Source organism: Tamandua tetradactyla, chromosome 22 (assembly GCF_023851605.1).
Source record: "Tamandua tetradactyla isolate mTamTet1 chromosome 22, mTamTet1.pri, whole genome shotgun sequence".
Lineage (NCBI taxonomy): Eukaryota > Metazoa > Chordata > Mammalia > Pilosa > Myrmecophagidae > Tamandua > Tamandua tetradactyla.
The window spans coordinates 47,019,465-47,036,334 of record NC_135348.1 but is presented as its reverse complement, the minus strand read 5'-3'; the positions used below and the strand labels follow the sequence as shown (position 1 = coordinate 47,036,334).

At 43.3% G+C, this 16,870-nt stretch overlaps 1 long non-coding RNA gene across 7 annotated transcripts in view; it reads right to left on the bottom strand.

Annotated features, from left to right (window-relative positions):
* Positions 1–16,870, bottom strand: part of LOC143666379 (uncharacterized) — an 86,955-nt gene continuing 70,085 nt past the window's right edge. For 6 of the 7 annotated variants that reach the window (XR_013167573.1, XR_013167574.1, XR_013167575.1 and 3 more), the window contains one exon: positions 11,141–16,818. This is a non-coding gene — a long non-coding RNA (uncharacterized LOC143666379). Of the gene's footprint in view, positions 1,624–11,140; positions 16,819–16,870 lie in introns of those variants that run through there. The other variant, XR_013167576.1, reaches the window with a different exon arrangement.

Sequence of the window (16,870 nt, the reverse complement as noted above, 5' to 3'; positions counted from 1 at the left end):
CAGTGGCTCACAATATCATCACATGGTTGTGTATTCATCACCAAGATCATTTTTTAGACATTTGCATCACTCCAGAAAAAGAAGTAAAAAAAATCTCATACATCCTATACCCCTTCCCCTCCCTCTCATCAGCCACTAGTATTTCAATCTACCCAGTTTATTTTACCCTTTATCCCCCCTTTTTAATTTATTTTTATCCATATTTTTTTTACTCATCTGTCCATACCCTGGATAAAAGGAGCATCAGACACAAGGTTTTCACAATCCCACAGTCACATTGTAGAAGTTATCTCTTCATACAATCGTCTTCAAGAATCATGGCTGCTGGAACACAGCTCTGCAGTTTCAGATACTTCCCTCCAGCCACTCCAATACACCAGAAACTAAAAAGGGGATCTCTACATGATGCACAGGAATAACCTCCAGGAGAACCTCTTGACTCTGTTTGGAATCTCTCAGCCACTGACGCTTTATTTTGTCTCATTTCTCTCTTCCCCTTTTGGTCGAGAAGGTTTTCTCAATCCCATGATGCTGGGTCTGACTCATCCCCAGGAATCCTGTCTCCCGTTGCAAGGGAGGTTCACACCCCTGGGAGTCGTGTGCATGCAGCGGGGAGGGCAGAGTTGGCTTTACCTGGTATATTTTATGGGTAGGGTTGAGTTTGGAGCTCTAGGACACGGAACTCCTGCAGAGCCTGGAGTGTCCCTACCCACCCCCACTGCCAAGGGCATGGAAGAATATATCTGGCAGAAAACTGCCAAGATGAAATTCACAGGGAAGGAAAAATGCTCAGAGAAAACTGTAAAAGCACAAAGAATGTCGGGTGTGACATGGGTAGGACAATGACATGGGACTAGGAAGTCTTGGCAGAAAACAAGAAATGAATTTGGGACAATAACCCAACCTCAGTGTCAAGCAAACTTGAAATTTTAGCAAAAAGAGATGAATGCTGTGTCAGACAAAAGAAGATGCTGTGAGAGGGTGACAAAAAGTGAGAGCGTGTGGATGGAAGAGTACATTTTGTTTAATAGGAGCACTAACAAACATTTACTGAGGGCTTGTTTTATATCACATAAATTCCAGGCATTTTACAAGTATTGTCTGCATTTTTCAGTTGGAGAAACTGAAACATGGGGAGGCAATGGAGCTAGGATTTAATACAAGCAGTTTGGCTCCAGTGTCAAGATTTTAAATCACTGTCTCTCTAACAGATGGGAGACAATAGCAGGTGACAGAATTCATTAACAAGACAGTGGATTCGTTATGGGACCATTTTAGCTAGAAATAAAATGAGAGAGAAAGAAAAGTGAAATTTTTATACGACAGGCACAGAGACCTAATAAGGCAGTTCAATTCAGATGAATAGCTGACCCAGAGACAAGACGAAGTAGTGACAGGCGAGCCCAGCTGTCAGGAAAGTTGTAACTCCTCAAGCGAAGGACTTCTTGCCCTGCTGGGTTCCGAGATGCAAACTGACAGAGGGAGTTTCACACAGGCACCGAGCGTCACACACTAGGATTGCAGGACAGCGATGGGACACAGGACAGGACTCACCAGTTTAGAGGCAGGCAAATGGTCCTGCTTCCAAAAGGCAGGTGGAGTGTGTGGGGTGAGGAGAGGAGTCTGGAAATGATGAAAAACAATGCGCTTAATGCCAATCCACATCAGAATTCTTTATTTAAGCATAGAGCGTGTGTGTGTTTGGAAATGAATTCTAGATGCAGGTCACTGATGTCCAGTTCCTTCAACCCCAACCTCTCTGAGCTAGACGCCGCTGTGCCCACCAGCGTAGGGAACACCTGCTGTCTCAGCACGCCTGCTGCGTCAGCAAAGGTGGCCCTGGGCTGGGACCAGAAATCCAGGGAGCCTGAAGTGAGATTCTGACGCACAGCCTATTTCTGCTCATCAGTGTGTAGGCCTGGGCCACATGACGAGCCTCCGCCCAGTTTCCTTGCCCAGCTCTCCAGTTCCCACTTTAGCCCAGAAGCCTCCTCTCTGCTGCAGCCGAGTGGGCCTCGTCCTTTAGCTCCAGCCGCTGGCCCAGTGCTAGTGGACCGGCCACCTGCCACACTCACCCACCGCCTGGACACTTGCTACGGTGCCCACCACCTGGGGCTGTCCCGGGCCCACTAGTTCCACCCCTCACTGAATGCTGCACAGGTGGAGTGGACTGCGGCCAGCCAGATGTTCTGGGCCCATCCTCAAGAGAACGCAGCTGCTCTCTCTGCTACACAGCTTTACCTTGCCAAGCATCTTCAACCAGTTCTCTCCATCACACCAAGGAAATGCCACGGCATAGTAAAACGTAGTATTCACCTCGGGTCTGATGGAGCCCTGGGGTTTTCTAACAATAACACAGGGGAATGTGGTCTGGATGGTAGAAGAGGTAGGTGGATTTATACCTGGCTGAATAACTATATGCAAAGAATTTTGAGATATGAATCTATATCATACTGGCTAGATGGAGGTATTGGCATCTCAACACTAACCTCACCCTGACTTGAGCAACAGTCTTACCAAAAACCAGATAAAGATACAGGAGGCAAAAAAAAAAAAAAAAAAAAAGAACCAAATTTCAGATGACATAAACCTAAGAGAATTAAGTATGTTGGATAACTGAATCAATAATTTTACATATTTTTACAAGTTGGAAAGTTGGACTTCAAGTAAAAACAACAAAAATGAAAAAACTTTGATTATTAAAAAGCAACAAAAAGTAAAAATATAATGTGAATCTAGAGCATCTTCTAGAGAAGGAAGGAACCGCCCAAAAAACAAAAGGGTGGGGTGCACGGGTGGTTCAGCGTGCCTTCCATGTGGGAGACCCAGGTTCAATTCCCGGACCATGAACCTAAAAAAAAAGGGTGGACACATGTCAAAGCAACATAAGCCAACCCAAAAGAGTTCCCAGTGGACAAAGTTGGAACAATCTGAGCTAGAAAATAATGTAGTATTGTATTATAACCAAAAGCATAAAATAAATATCCACGAGTCCACACTAATAAAAATAATATCAGGGGCTGAGTGTGGGTCTCTGCTGCTGGCAGATTGGGCACTCAGCAGTGGCTGTAGCCAGGTCAGCCTTGGTGAGTGGAAGTCCATGTTGCTGAGCCCATGTATAACCTCCATCCCTACCACCATGACCACTTTGTTCATGAGCCCATTGGGCAATGACAGGAGTTCCTGGGGAAAGAGGCTGACTCATATTCACAGAACGGGTCATCTTATCCACTTGATTATTAAAACCTTCCTCTGCTGAAGTCACTCCCTGGTGTGCTTTCACATGGTACACAAATATCTTCATGTTTTTAGTCCACTAAGAAAGGTCTATCCACATACTTCTTCCCCAGACCTCTTTGTCACCAATTTTCCAATTATGGTCTTTCCAAGTCCCTGACCATCCAGCCAAACCATTAGCAACAGCCCATGAGTCAGTATACAAGCGCACCTCTGGCCGGTTTTCCTTCCAAGCAAAATGATCAACCAGGTGCACTGCTCGAAGTTCTGCCCACTGGGAGGATTTTCCCTCACCACTGTCCTTCTAGGACACCCCAGAAAGGGGTTGTAATGCTGCAGCTGTCCACTTTCAAGTGGTACCTGCATATCATGCTGAACCATCTGTAAACCAGGCCTGAGTTTTCTCTTCCTCAGTCAAGTTACTGGAAGGAAATCCCCAAGAGGCCATAGCTCTGGTCTGGGAAGGAGAAGGTAATGTGGCAGGAGTGCAGACCATGGGCATTTGTGCCACTTCTTCATGTAACTTACTTGTGCCTTCAGGACCTGCTTTGGTCCTATCTCATTTATACTATTTCCATTTTACAATAGAGTGCTGCTGTGCACGCCCAACTTTATGGCTTGGTGGGTCAGACAACACCCAGCTCATGATAGGCAACTCAGGTCTCATGGTAACTTGGTGGCCCATGGTTAAGTGTGCAGTCTCTACTAAGGCCCAGTAGCAGGCCAAAAGCTGTTTCTCAAAAGGAAAGTAGTTATCTGCAGCAGATGGATGGTAAGGCTTTGCTCCAAAATCCTAAGGGTCTGCGTTGTGATTCTTCTATAGGGGCCTGCCAAAGGCTCCAGACAACATCTCTATTTGCCACTGACACTTCCAGCACCATTGGATCTGCTGGATCATACGGCCCAAGTGGCAGAGCAGCTTGCACAGCAGCCTGGACCTGTCGCAGAGCCTCCTCTTGTTCAGGTCCCCACTCAAAATTAGCAGCTTTTCTGGTCACTCAATAAATGGGCCAGAGTAGCACCCCCAAGTGAGGAATATGTTGCCTCCAAAATTCAAAGAGACCAACTAGGTGTTGTGCCTCTTTTTTGGTCGTAGGAGGGGCCAGATGCAACAGTTTACCCTCCACATTAGGAGGGATAGTTTGACATGCTCCACACCACTGGACACCTAGAAATTTCACTGAGATGGAAGGCCCCTGTATTTTTGTTGGATTTATCTCCCATCCCCTGATACACAAACATCTTAATAATAAGTCTACAGTAGTTGCTACTTCTTGCCTTTCCTACCAAAATAGCCCTCACTCCATAAGTAAGGGAACAAGGTAGAAATTCTGCCAGTTGCTGAGCATGTTAATCCCAATTATGCATTCCAGAACTGGTGAAATCACCACAGAATGGGTCCAGGGACCCACTTGGACCTATTGTGAGACAGACTTGAGCTAAAATTTCATCAATCATCTGACTTCCATAAGTTCCTACTGCAACTGGTCGACCAGAGTGACGGTTTGTGTCTCCAGGAATTAGAGTCATTTCTGAGCCAGTGTCTAGTAATCCATGAAATATCTGATCATTTTCTTTTCCCCAGTGCACAAGTCATCCTGGTAAAAGGCCATAGGTCTCCTTGAGGATGGCTGGGAGGAAGGTTAACGACGTAAATTTTGGACAGTGTAACAGGCTCCTTCCACAATGTACGGGCCCCTCCCCTCATTCGAGGAGCTCTGGGTCAGGAAACTTTCTCAAGTCTGGGCATTGATGAAGGGGCCGTGACTCTCTGCTTTCGTAATTCATGTTAGAGTTCTGTTCACTAGACCTAGAGTTCTTCTGCTTATACAGTTCAAACAAGAATTTAGCAGACTGCCTATCTATTTTACGTCTATGTACCCCATGATCTACTAGCCAAAGCCACAGGTCTCTGAGTCAGATTATTTTGCCTGCTGCTTTGAGTCTGCCGCCCAGTATGGTCACCACTGCCCACCTTGTCCATGGTGATTGACTGTCCCCACCCGGCTTCTGCCAACTCAAGGCTGGCCGTCCCCATTGTGTTTAAGGACTCCAGCTCAGTGACAGCAGTTCCTACAGTGATATCTGACCTACAGAGAAGAGTAACCACAGAGCTCTTTAGGGATGATGGAGCTAGTCTCATGAATGCATTTCTCAAGGTTCTAGTGAAAGATGTGTCCTCTGGACATTCCTGAGGTGTGTGAACAAGTCTTTCATGATAAATACACTCTGACATTCCAATCTCTCTAAGCCTCTGGATCCCCTCATCTACATCATACCAGGGCAGTTCTGGTATTTCAACGTCGGGTAATGTTGGCCACCTTTTGATCCATGTTTCAGCCAACCATCCAAACAAACTGTTAATGCCCTTTCTAACCCCTCAAGCTACAGCATTGAATGCAGAATCTCTGCTTAGTCGGCCCATATCAATAAAATTCAGCTTCATTCAGCCTTATATTCCTCCCACCATTATCCTATAAGTTCTAGTGTGCTAGCTGCCAGAATGCAATATACCAGAAACAGAATGGCTTAAAAATGGATTAAAAAGGGGAATTTAATCAGATGCTAGTTTACAGTTCCAAGGCCGAGAAAATGTCCCAATTAAAACAAGTCTATAGAAATGTCTAATCTAAGGCATCCAGGGAAAGATACCTTTCAAGAAGGCCCATGAAGCTCAGGGTTTCTCTCTCAAGTGAGAAGGCACATGGTGAACACAGTCAGGATTTCTCTCTCATCTGGAAGGGCACATGGCGAGCACAGTATCATCTGCTAGCTTTCTCTCCTGGCTTCCTGTTTCATGAAGCTCCCTGGGAGGCATTTTCCTTCTTCATCTCCAAAGGTTGCTGGCTTGTGGACTCTGCTTTGTGGTGCTGCAGCATTCTCTGCTCTCTCTGAATCTCCTTCCTTCTCCAAAATGTTTTCTCTTTTATAGGACTCCAGAAACTTATCAAGACCCGCCCAAATGGGTGGAGACATGTCATCACCTAATCCAACTCAACAACCACTCTTGATTAAATCACATCTCCAGGGAGATGATCTGATTACAGTTTCAAACATACAGTATTGAATAGGGATTATTCTGCCTTTATGAAATGGGATTTAGATTAAAACATGGCTTTTCTAGGGGGCATATATCCTTTCAAACCAGCACACTATACCCTTAAAATCCACTTACACATATTTCCCTGATTTCTGCCTACATAGATTGGAAAACTCATGCAGTTCTTTTGGAGTATAATGTACCTCCTCATAGGTCACACTTTGTACCTCACCTTCGGGGCCTGTTGGGATTTAGGTCTTGAAGAAAAGAAGGGTGGTTGGGTGGGTCATGAAAAGAAACAGAACTGTCTTTCAAGCCAATTACCTCAGGGCACTCTGGTGCAGTTTCATCTGGGGAAACAGGATTAGTCACTCCAGAGAGAAGAGTGACAGCTGTTTCCCTGGGAAAGTTGGTTACAGGTTTGGCAGGCACTGAAGGGTTCATCTTTTTAGGTGGAGGTTGGATGGCAGCCTGGAGGCTGGGAAGCCGTTTTCTCAAGGCTGGCTGGTGGTCCGGAAGCTCTTTCTTCAGGGCAGGACTGAGACTGGGTGGCTGTTTCCTCAGGGCAGGATGGAGGTGGGGCAGCGGTTTCCTCTGGACAGTCCATTACAGGTCTGCCCAGCAAAGGCCCAGCAGATTCCAGGGATTCCACCATTATCAGCCCACATATCCCTGTCCCAGGTCTCAGGATCCCATCTTTCCCAATCAAAGCCCTTACTTTAACAGCAGACACCCTGCAAGGCTGAGATTTTGGTTTATGTTGTAAATCTGCTACTCACCCAATGAGGGTTTGTGTCTGGTTTTCAAAGATCTCAAGTCTGTGACCACAGGAAATAAGATTTTCTCTCAGGAGACACATGGAAACGTTTACATCTTTCATATGGAACTCAAGTTGCATATGCCTGCAGCTCATCCCTTTTCCTCATAACTGTATCCAGCATATCAAACAACAACCAGCCAATATCATTATACCTCTTAATTCCACAAAATTCCATTAAGGAGTCAAAAATTACTCTCACCCAGAGCCTTGCTTTGTATAAGCATACAATTAACAATCAAATGCTGCTATTTTGTGTATCTCTCTTGCCAACTCACCCCATGGACTGTCGGTACCACCTTGATTATTGGAAATAGAGCCATATTGCCTTTGAGTCTAATTAGAGTAGAAAATCAATTGTAAAAGCCCACTTTTAAGATTCTGTTTCTCAAGAACCACTCCTGGTAGCAAACTGTTCAGTCAGGGTTCTCTAGAGAAACAGAAACAACAAGAGATATCTGTAAATATGAAATTTATAAATGTGTCTCATGCAACCATGGGAATGGAAGAGTCCAAAGTCTACAGGGCAGGCTGTGAAGCCAGCGATTCCAAGGAAGGGTCTCAACGAACTCCAAGGGGAACCCAGCAAGGCTGAAGAAGCAGTGAAAGGGTCTCTGTTCTTCAGTAGAAGTCTTCAACTGATTGTTTATCTTGTTTGGGCCCCTTGTTGAGACATGTCTAAGTTGATGGCAGATGTCAGCAGCCACAGCTACAATCAACTGGCTGATGATTTAATACACCAGCCTTCTGGTTTATCAACCAGCCATAAAATATCCTTGCAGCAATAGTCAGGCCAGTGCTTCCCTGACCAGACAACTGGGCATCATCTCCTGGCCAATTTGGCATCAGAACTAAACCATCACAGTCCACCCCTTGTCAACTGGGCAGCTGCACACATCACCTTAAACATGCTTAATAGAACACAATATCAGTCATGTGATTCACTTAACAATACCCAACCGTCCTGAGTACAACCGGAAATGCACTACAACTCTCCAGAATAGGCAACATTCACTCTTAAACTTCATATCCTATGATTTAAATACTATAACATGAACAATACAACTTATGTCATATGAGAAGAGGAAAAGAAGATATTAGCTTATGTACAAATGCAAACAAACTCATAACAAAACAGGGAGGGAATATTTATACCCTCACACCCAGGTTTCAACAAAACATTATAAAAATACAAGGAAATAGAAAACGAAGGCCCAAGCGAACAAGAAAATTGAAGCATCAGGGGCATGCTCCTTGGTGAGGAGGACTAGACTTGGGATATAACAAAGCTTATTTTTTAATTAGAGAATCTGTGGGCTAACAGAACAATCATGCACAAAATACAGGATTCCCATATACCACGCTGTTAGTTACACCTTGCGTTGCTGTGGTACATTTGTGGCAATTTATGAAAGCACATTTTTATAACGGTACTAATAACTGTAATCCATAGTTTAACTTAGGGTTCATTGTATTGTGCAGTTCCATGGGTATTTTTAAAATTTTTTATTCCAGCAGCATACATACAACCTAACTGTCCCTTTTAAACACATCCATATATATATATATTTCAGTAATGTAAATTACATTCACAATGTTGTGCTACCATCAGCACCATCCATTACCTAAAGCAGACAAAGACTTTTTAAAAATGGTCCTAAATATGCTGAAACAGCTAAAGAAAACATGGACAAAAAACAGGAAAAAATCAGGAAATGACAGAGGAACATGAGAAGAGTAGTAAAGAGACAGAGACCATGCAAAGGAACAAAATGGAGCTGAAGACCCGTGTAAGAGGAATTTAAAATTCCCTAAAGGAGTTAAATAACAGAACAGAGCTTGCGAGAAAGAATCAGAGAACTCTGAGGTAAGGTAATTGAAATCATCCACTCTGAGGAACAGAAAGAAGAAAGGTGGACAGAAGCTGAGGAACCTGTTGGGCATCAAGCACACCAAAATGGGCACTAGGGACCCCTAGGAGGAGAAGAGAAAGTGGGAGAGAGGATAGTCAAAGAAATAATGGTTGAAAATGTCCCCAATCAAGTGAAAGACATGAATATACACACAGTTTGCATGTGTGTATATTCAATGAAATTGGGATAAACTCAAATAGACGCACACTGCAAACTATTATAATCAAACTGTTGAATGCTAGAGATAAAGAGAGAATTTTGAAATTGCAAGAGAGAAGCAACATGTCACATACAAGGGTTCCTCAATAAGATGAAATGCTGATTTCTGATTGAAAACCATGGAGGTAAAAAGGCAGGCAGATGATACATTTAAGGTGCTGAAAGAAAACAATCGTCAACCAAGAATTCTATATCCAGCAAAACTATCTTTCAAAAATGAGGGGGAGAGAGGGAGGGATAAGGGGTATGAGATGGATGAGTTTTCTCTTGTTCCTTTTTATTTCTTTTACTGGAGTGATGCAAATGTTCTAAAAATGATCGTGGTGATGAATACACAACTATCGGACGATATTGTGAGTCACTGTGCCACGTTTGTGAGCCATGTATGGACTGTCTGGGTATGAAGATTTGTCAATAAAAATATTTTTTAAAAATGAAGAAGAGATAAAGATGTTCCTAGATAAGCAAAACCTAAAGAAGTTCATCACCACCAGACTGGTCGTACAAAAGATACTAAAGGGAATTCTGCAGGTTGGAGTGGAAGGATGATAGATAATAGATTAAAGCTGCATGAAGAAATAAAGATCTCTGGTAAGGGTGATAGCATGGATAAATATCAATGCCATTACTAATATTTTTGGATTGTAACTACTTGTTACTTCCTGCAGGATCTAAAAGGCAAATGCCTAAAATGGAATGATAAATCAGTGTACTCATAATGTTATAAGCATGTGGTTTGTGACAAGAACTACATAAAGGAGGGGACAGAGGATTATAGGAAGATAGTTTGCATATACTATTGAAGTTAAGTTGATATCAAAGCAAATGAGATTGTTATAGATTTAGGCTGTGTGCCAAGTTCATGGGTCAACCTGGCCGCGTTATGGCGGCCAGCTGTTTGGCCAAGTGAGCTCTGGTCTGATGGTTACCCTGATGCTAGCACATGCATTTAAAACATTAGCCCGCTGATTGTGTTTATGGCTGATCACCTCTACAGCCAACAAAGGAGACTGCCTTCAGCAAGAGTAGAAGTCTCCTACTCAATCAGTTAAAGGCCTTAAAGGGAGAACTAGGATTTCAACAGTCAGAGAGAAGAGTTTTTATCTCTGCTGCAGCCAGCTGGCTTCTCTGAGGAAACTGTAAAATCCTTCATTGAAGTTTTCAACATGGGCCTGCCCTGTGGAATTTGGATTGGTTAAATCCTACTACAGAGCCCATAACTATAATAAATCTCTTAATATATGTTTTATATATAACATTATATGCACTATATATGTGTATAAATCCTGCTGATTCGGTTTCTCTGGAGAACCTAACACAGGATGTCACCTTAAGTCCATGGTAACCACAAAGAAAACATGGGAGAGTGTGCCAGCTCTCAGAAGCACAAAGGGTACAGGGGGCCGGAGGGCGGGGGCAGGGAGAGTGGAAGTTAATGCAGGACGGGTTTAGGATTTCTGTTTGGGGCCATGGAAATTTACAGCAATGGGAGGTGGTGAGGGCACCTCAGCATTGTGAGTGTGACTGACTGGAGGGAATGGAGTGCTTGGGAGGGGCCGAGATGACAACGTGTATGCTGTGTGTTGTTCCCACAACTTAAAAAAGAGAGAGGAGCAACTAAAGAGACAACGATTAAATGCAATAACCATCCTGAACAGGGCCCGATAAAGGATGAGAAAAGGCTCAAAAGGACATTATTCAGGTATATGAAAAAATTAGAATATAGACTGTAAGCACTATATCAATGTAAAATTTCTTGAACCTGATAACTGTACTTAAGGTAATTACATAAGTATCTTTATTCTTAGGAAATGTACATAGTAATATTAAGGGCCCAAGGAGCACAAAGTAGCCAGCGTATGCTGCAGTGTTCAGGAAACGGACCTCTAAAGAGAAAGAAAGAAAGAGAATCAGACAGATTGACAGATAGATGGATGGACAGGAAGATACAGAAAATATGGTAAAATGTTAATATTGGTGGATCTGAGTATCTGGGGGGGGGACAGGGATATGTGGATTTCTCTATATGGGTGTGTATTATTTTTGTAACTGACCTGTAAATTTGAAAGTACTTCAAATAAAAAGGTTTTTTTTTAAGTTTACAGAGTACACAGAAACTTAACAAAGACCTTCTCCCTTTATTTTTTAGCAGAAATGTAGTGAGAAAGTATGTTTCAACACTGGACTAGTATTTTCACATATTTTCTTTCATTTTATTTTCAAACTAATTCCACATGGTTAATGAAGCTTAATCTCTTACAGTTCATGAGTTTCTGTGCTTTGTGTTTTGTATCACTTTAGCTTTCTAGTAAAAAGACCCTTTTTAAAAGCTCAGTTTGTCCTCACCTGAAATGACAGAAAGGAGGAAATTGCCTTCTTGTCAGGAGAGCAGGAACCCAGCCCTAACCTCAGGTCTGGACAGAGATTGTAAACAGAGCTGGGGGTTTTCTTATTAAATGTAATCTCTTGCAACTGAAATTACTCAGGCCTCTTTGTGTGCAGATGCAGTCTTTAAGTAGGAGTTTCTTATAAAAGTTACAGTTCATAACATTTTGTAGTAAATACCAAGACTTATTATAAAGCTTCAGTCATCAAGACCAGGATGAAAAGGGCATAAGAATGCATCTGAGGGGAACAGAGCCCAAAAGAAGGCCTACATTTACAGTCAGTTAGGTTTTGATAAAGATGCCAAAGCAATCTGATGAGGAAAGAAATATGTCTTTTCAAAAAATAGGGAAAAAATGGTCTACCTAAAATGGGGAAAAAAAGAAACTTAATCATTACCTCACACCGTACACAAAAATTAATTAGAGATGGTCAATATACCAGCCAAAGTTAAAACCATGAAATTTCTAGTCTAGAAGAAAGCACAGGAGAAGCTCCTTTGTGACCTAGGAAGTAGGCAAAAAAACCCACAAAAAACAAAAAGAGAAACCCTTAAAGAGGACACAGAGAGCACAAACATAAAAGGGGAAAAATGGTTAAATTAGACTTCAAAATCCAAAACCATTCTTCTAAAGATACTTAAGAAAAACATAGATAAGCCACAAACAGGGTGAAAATCTTCACGAAGTGTGTACCTGATGACGGAATGGTGTCTGGGACGTATCACGGATTCCTACAGTGCAGTCGTAAAGGACAATGCAGTCGAGGGTCCTTGCCGGGGAACAACGTCCCAGAGGTGTCGGGGGTGGGAAGCCACCAGACTCTTCGGAAAGAGTAACCCATGTCATGACGTCCTTTCCACGCTACCAGGTTCTGGATACAGCGCCAGAATGTCATCATAGTTTAAAAAGGTAATGTTCATTGGCATATAGGCTTGCCCAATGAATAGGAAATAACACGTAAAAGTAAATCCTCTCTTCTACCCGTTAATCTCACCTTCATTCACAAGTGTGGGTAGGTAATAATACGGATTATAATAACACCCAAAAATGACCAAAAAATTGAGTTGCACGTAATGATTTTTTATTTTACAACCTTTTTAAAAATACAAATCACTGAGCGTTTTGAAAAGCACACATGGACTACTTTAGCAGCCACGATGTTACGGGGTAACACAGAGACGTGCACAGCAGAGCAGCCCAGCTCTGCTGGGTCCCTCCACCAGAAGCACACACTGTTCGCTGGGAAAGCCAGCTGGGTCAGCATCACCGTTTCTTCGTCAGTTATCACTGAACATCAATCGCAGGACCTATCCCACGTGTTTTGGGGGTACATGCAGTGTAGATCTGGGTTCCGAGGGTCCCCTTGTCCTTTCCCCGTGGGAGCAGGCGCGGGGCTGGGTGGGGTGTGAAGACCACCCACGTGGCTGGCCCACTCTGCAACTGCTTCTGAAACACGGGAGGGAGACTGGACTGCGCTGCCCTATAGGGTGGCCTCTAGCTACAGTAAATGCGGCACTTAAATTTACATTATCACAATGAAATAAAATTCAGAATTTGCTCCCCAGCCGCTCCAACCACTTTGCAGGCCGCAGGCCCGGTGTGACCAGGAGTAAGGCAGGAGGAGGTTCTTTTGCACAGCCTAGAGGCGGGAAGTGCTTGTTCCTCCTGTCAGCCCGGACCCACTGCTCCTGGGAGCTGCCCGGATGCCTTCTCCCCACCGAGGACACTCCTGGGTTGGTGGCGGGTAGGAAGGCAGCCTGGGTAGGAAACGGAGGCATCCTGTACTGGGGTTAAATGCACACACTCGGGCTCTGCAGAAAATCTAGGTGACGCTGATGCAGAACCACTTTCATATTTCCTGGCCTCTTGAACAGCTTCTTTAGAGGAAAGGCTGCCTTTTTTTTAGGAACAAGCAGTCGATTTTATCAAAAAGCCAAGTTTTTAAGAGGGAGTACATGTTCGACAGGTTGAGGCGGCCGAGCCCGAGGGAGGGTCGCCCTGCGTGGAGGGGCCAGCTTGCTTTACAGGAAAGTTTCACCCGTGGCAGGTGCCATGCTAACCTCAATTACTAGGTGTCTTCTGTGTCCTAGGAGGAGACAGCTGGCAAATTCCTGGTTTGCTGTCACATACCTAAAATTTGTCTTTGGGCAAATGGCTAATACGCTTTATGACCCTGTGTGCCCTACGATTACCTAGGAGTCTGCTCTGGGCCTAGGATTTTATAAGCCTGTATGGTTTGGGGAGGTTTCAATGGCTCTGGGAGGTTTGGGGCTTTAGGGGAACTTTTGTCCCAGGAGGTCTGCAGCCCCAGTGTGCAGCATTGCCTTCTCCTGGGGAGCAAGACAGAAACCAGGGGCCTGGAGTTGTCTGTTAACCCTCTCAGCGCTGATCAGGAAACAAACCCCGGGCTCGTTTTTCAGTTGGGCTGTGTTTGTGTTGCTGGGTTGTAGGACTTCTTTACATATTCTGGATAGTACACCCTTATCAGATACATGGTTTCCAAACGCTTTGCTCATTCTGCAGGTAGTCTTTCACTGTGAAGAAGGATTTACTTCTGCCATTTCGCATTTTCTATGTGTCATGTATGTTTTTTGGTTGTCAATTCCTCCATTACTCTGCCTGGTTTTGTATTTAGTTGCTTTTTGTAGGGTACCATTTTCATTCCCTTCTCTTTTTTTTTTCTTTTTCTTTTTTTTTTTTTGTTATTTTCTTAGTGGCTATTTTGTAATTACAATTAACATCTTAATTTAATAACCCCCTACTTTGACTAGTGCCAACCAGTTTCATCAGTTTACACGCCCTCTAGTCCTGTATATCTCTATTCCTCCCTGTTTATAGATACACTTCCTCAAATTACATCTTTATATATTGTATGCCCATTAACACAATTGATTTTAAATGCTATTTTACACATTTAGCTGTTAAGTCAGGGGAGAAAAAGTGGTTACAAGCCAAAAGTACAATCATAAAGGATTTTATATTATATTTACTGATATTCCTTATTTCTTCTTATGGCTTCAGGTTACTGTCTGGTGTCCTTTCATTTCATCCTGGAGGACTCCTTTTAGCATTTCTTATGGGGAAGTTCTGCTGGTAGTGAGCTTTTTTGGCTTTTTTTTTTTAACTGTAAATAACTTAATTTTTCCTTCATTTTCGAAAGTTAATTTTGTTGGATGTAGAATTCTGAGTTGATAGTTTTCTTCTTCAAGGACTTCAAATATGCCACCCCACTGTCTTCTGGCCTCCACAGTTTCTGATGAGAAATCCAGTTTTAACCTTCAGAGGGACCCTTCCATGTGACAAGTTGCTTCTGTCTTGCTGCTTTCAAAAACCTCTCTGTCTTTGGATTTTGGCAATTTCTCCACATGCCTTGGTGCAGACCTCTTAGAATCTATCCTGCTTGGAGCTCACTGAGTTTCTTGGCTGTGTTCCCTCACGCCTTTCACCAGACTGGGGAAGTCTTGGCTCGTTACTGCTTCAAATGCTTTTTCTGCCCCTTTTTTTCTTTCTTATCCAATGATGTACATTTGATACACTTGATGGAGTCCCACGGGTCCCTCAGGCTTTGTTCTTTTTTCTTCCTTATTTTTTCTTTCTGCTCTTCCCAATGAATCATTTCGATAGTCTTGTCTTCAAGTTCACTGGTTCTTTCTTCCTGTTAAAACCTGCTGTTGAATTCATCTAGTGAGTTTTTCATTTTAATTACTGTGCCTTGCAGCTACAACATTTTTGTCTGGTTCTTTTTTGTCAATTCTGTCTCTTGATTTTGTTCAACAACATTAGACATTCGAGGAATATAAATTAAAACTACAATGAGATACCCCCTCACACTCCCTAGGATGGCTGTTATTTTAACAACTGAAAGTAACAAGTGTTGACAAAGATGCAGAGAAATTGGGGAAGCTGTGCACATCGTTGGGGAGGGGGGGATGTAAAACGGTGCAGCCACTGTGGAAAACAGTTTGGCAGTTCCTCAGAAAGTTAAACATAGAATTACCATATGACCCAGCAATTCCACTCCTACTGTATATGCCTAAAGAATCAAAAGCTGGGACTGGACAGATGTTTATACATGAATATTCATCACAGTATTATTAACAGTTGCCAAAAGGATGAAGCAATTCCAAGTGTGCTTCAACAGATAAACGGATAAGCAAAATGTGGTATATCCATCCAATGGAATATGATTCAGCCATACAAAGAAGCGCAGTGCTGGGACAGAACAACAGACAATCAACGTTGAAGACAGCACGTGTAGGGAATAAGACAGACCCAAAACGACAGATAGTGTACGATTCCTCTCATATGAAATACTTAGAATAAGCAAATTCTTAAGGACAGAAAGAAGAATAATGGTTACCAAGCATGGTAGGCGAAGGAACAGGAAGTTACTGCTAAATGAGTATGTGTTTTGGTTTGGGGTGATGGAAATGGTCAGGAAATAGTGATGAAAGTTACACAGCATCATCAATATATTTAACGTGAAAGAAAATTCCAGTTAAAATGGTTAAAATGATTTTTATGCTATGTGTGTTTTACCGCAATTAAAAATAAATTTTACTAAATTAAATAAATAAATTTGGAAAAATAGTATAAAACTACAGTCAAAAAAATCTGGGTGAAGCACGTGAGGAAACAGCGAAGCTGAGCATTCCTTATCCCATGACAAATCTCCACAGTCAAAAGATACTATGTCCATCAAGAAGTTGTGCAGCCTCCCCCCTCCAGGGTTCTCCTCTAGGAAACCCTGCCGCTGGTTGGCTGAGAGAGAAGGACTCCGCAAATATTTCCCGAGGACCCCAGCACACCTTCACTCTGCTCTCACGCCCTCGGAGCGGCCAGGCCTGCTCTGAGTTTGCCAGTTGTGAAGGAGCTACAGTTTTGATTGGTCTCAAAGCATTATGCCACTTTACAACTGTGTTTTGCAGCCATGCAATCGGCTACGGGTGCTGCCCTCCTTCTCTCTGATCAGGAGAAATCAGGCTTTCGGGGAAGGCGGTTTGTTCTATGTCCTGCTCAAATAAACGACATTTTCCAGGCCACCTTGTAGAGAGCAGCGGCCAACAGTCCTGGCCACTGAGACGTCAGCGAGTGCGGCTGGGCTGCTGCACAAGCTTTGTAAAGGAGGCCGACTCAACCAGCTGCCCTTTCATTCACCGGCTGCCTCCTCCTTCTTGCCTGGCACTGCAGTGACCATCTTGGGACCTGCAGGAAAAGCCACGGACGGACCTTCAGCAGCCACTTGGCCCTGACACCC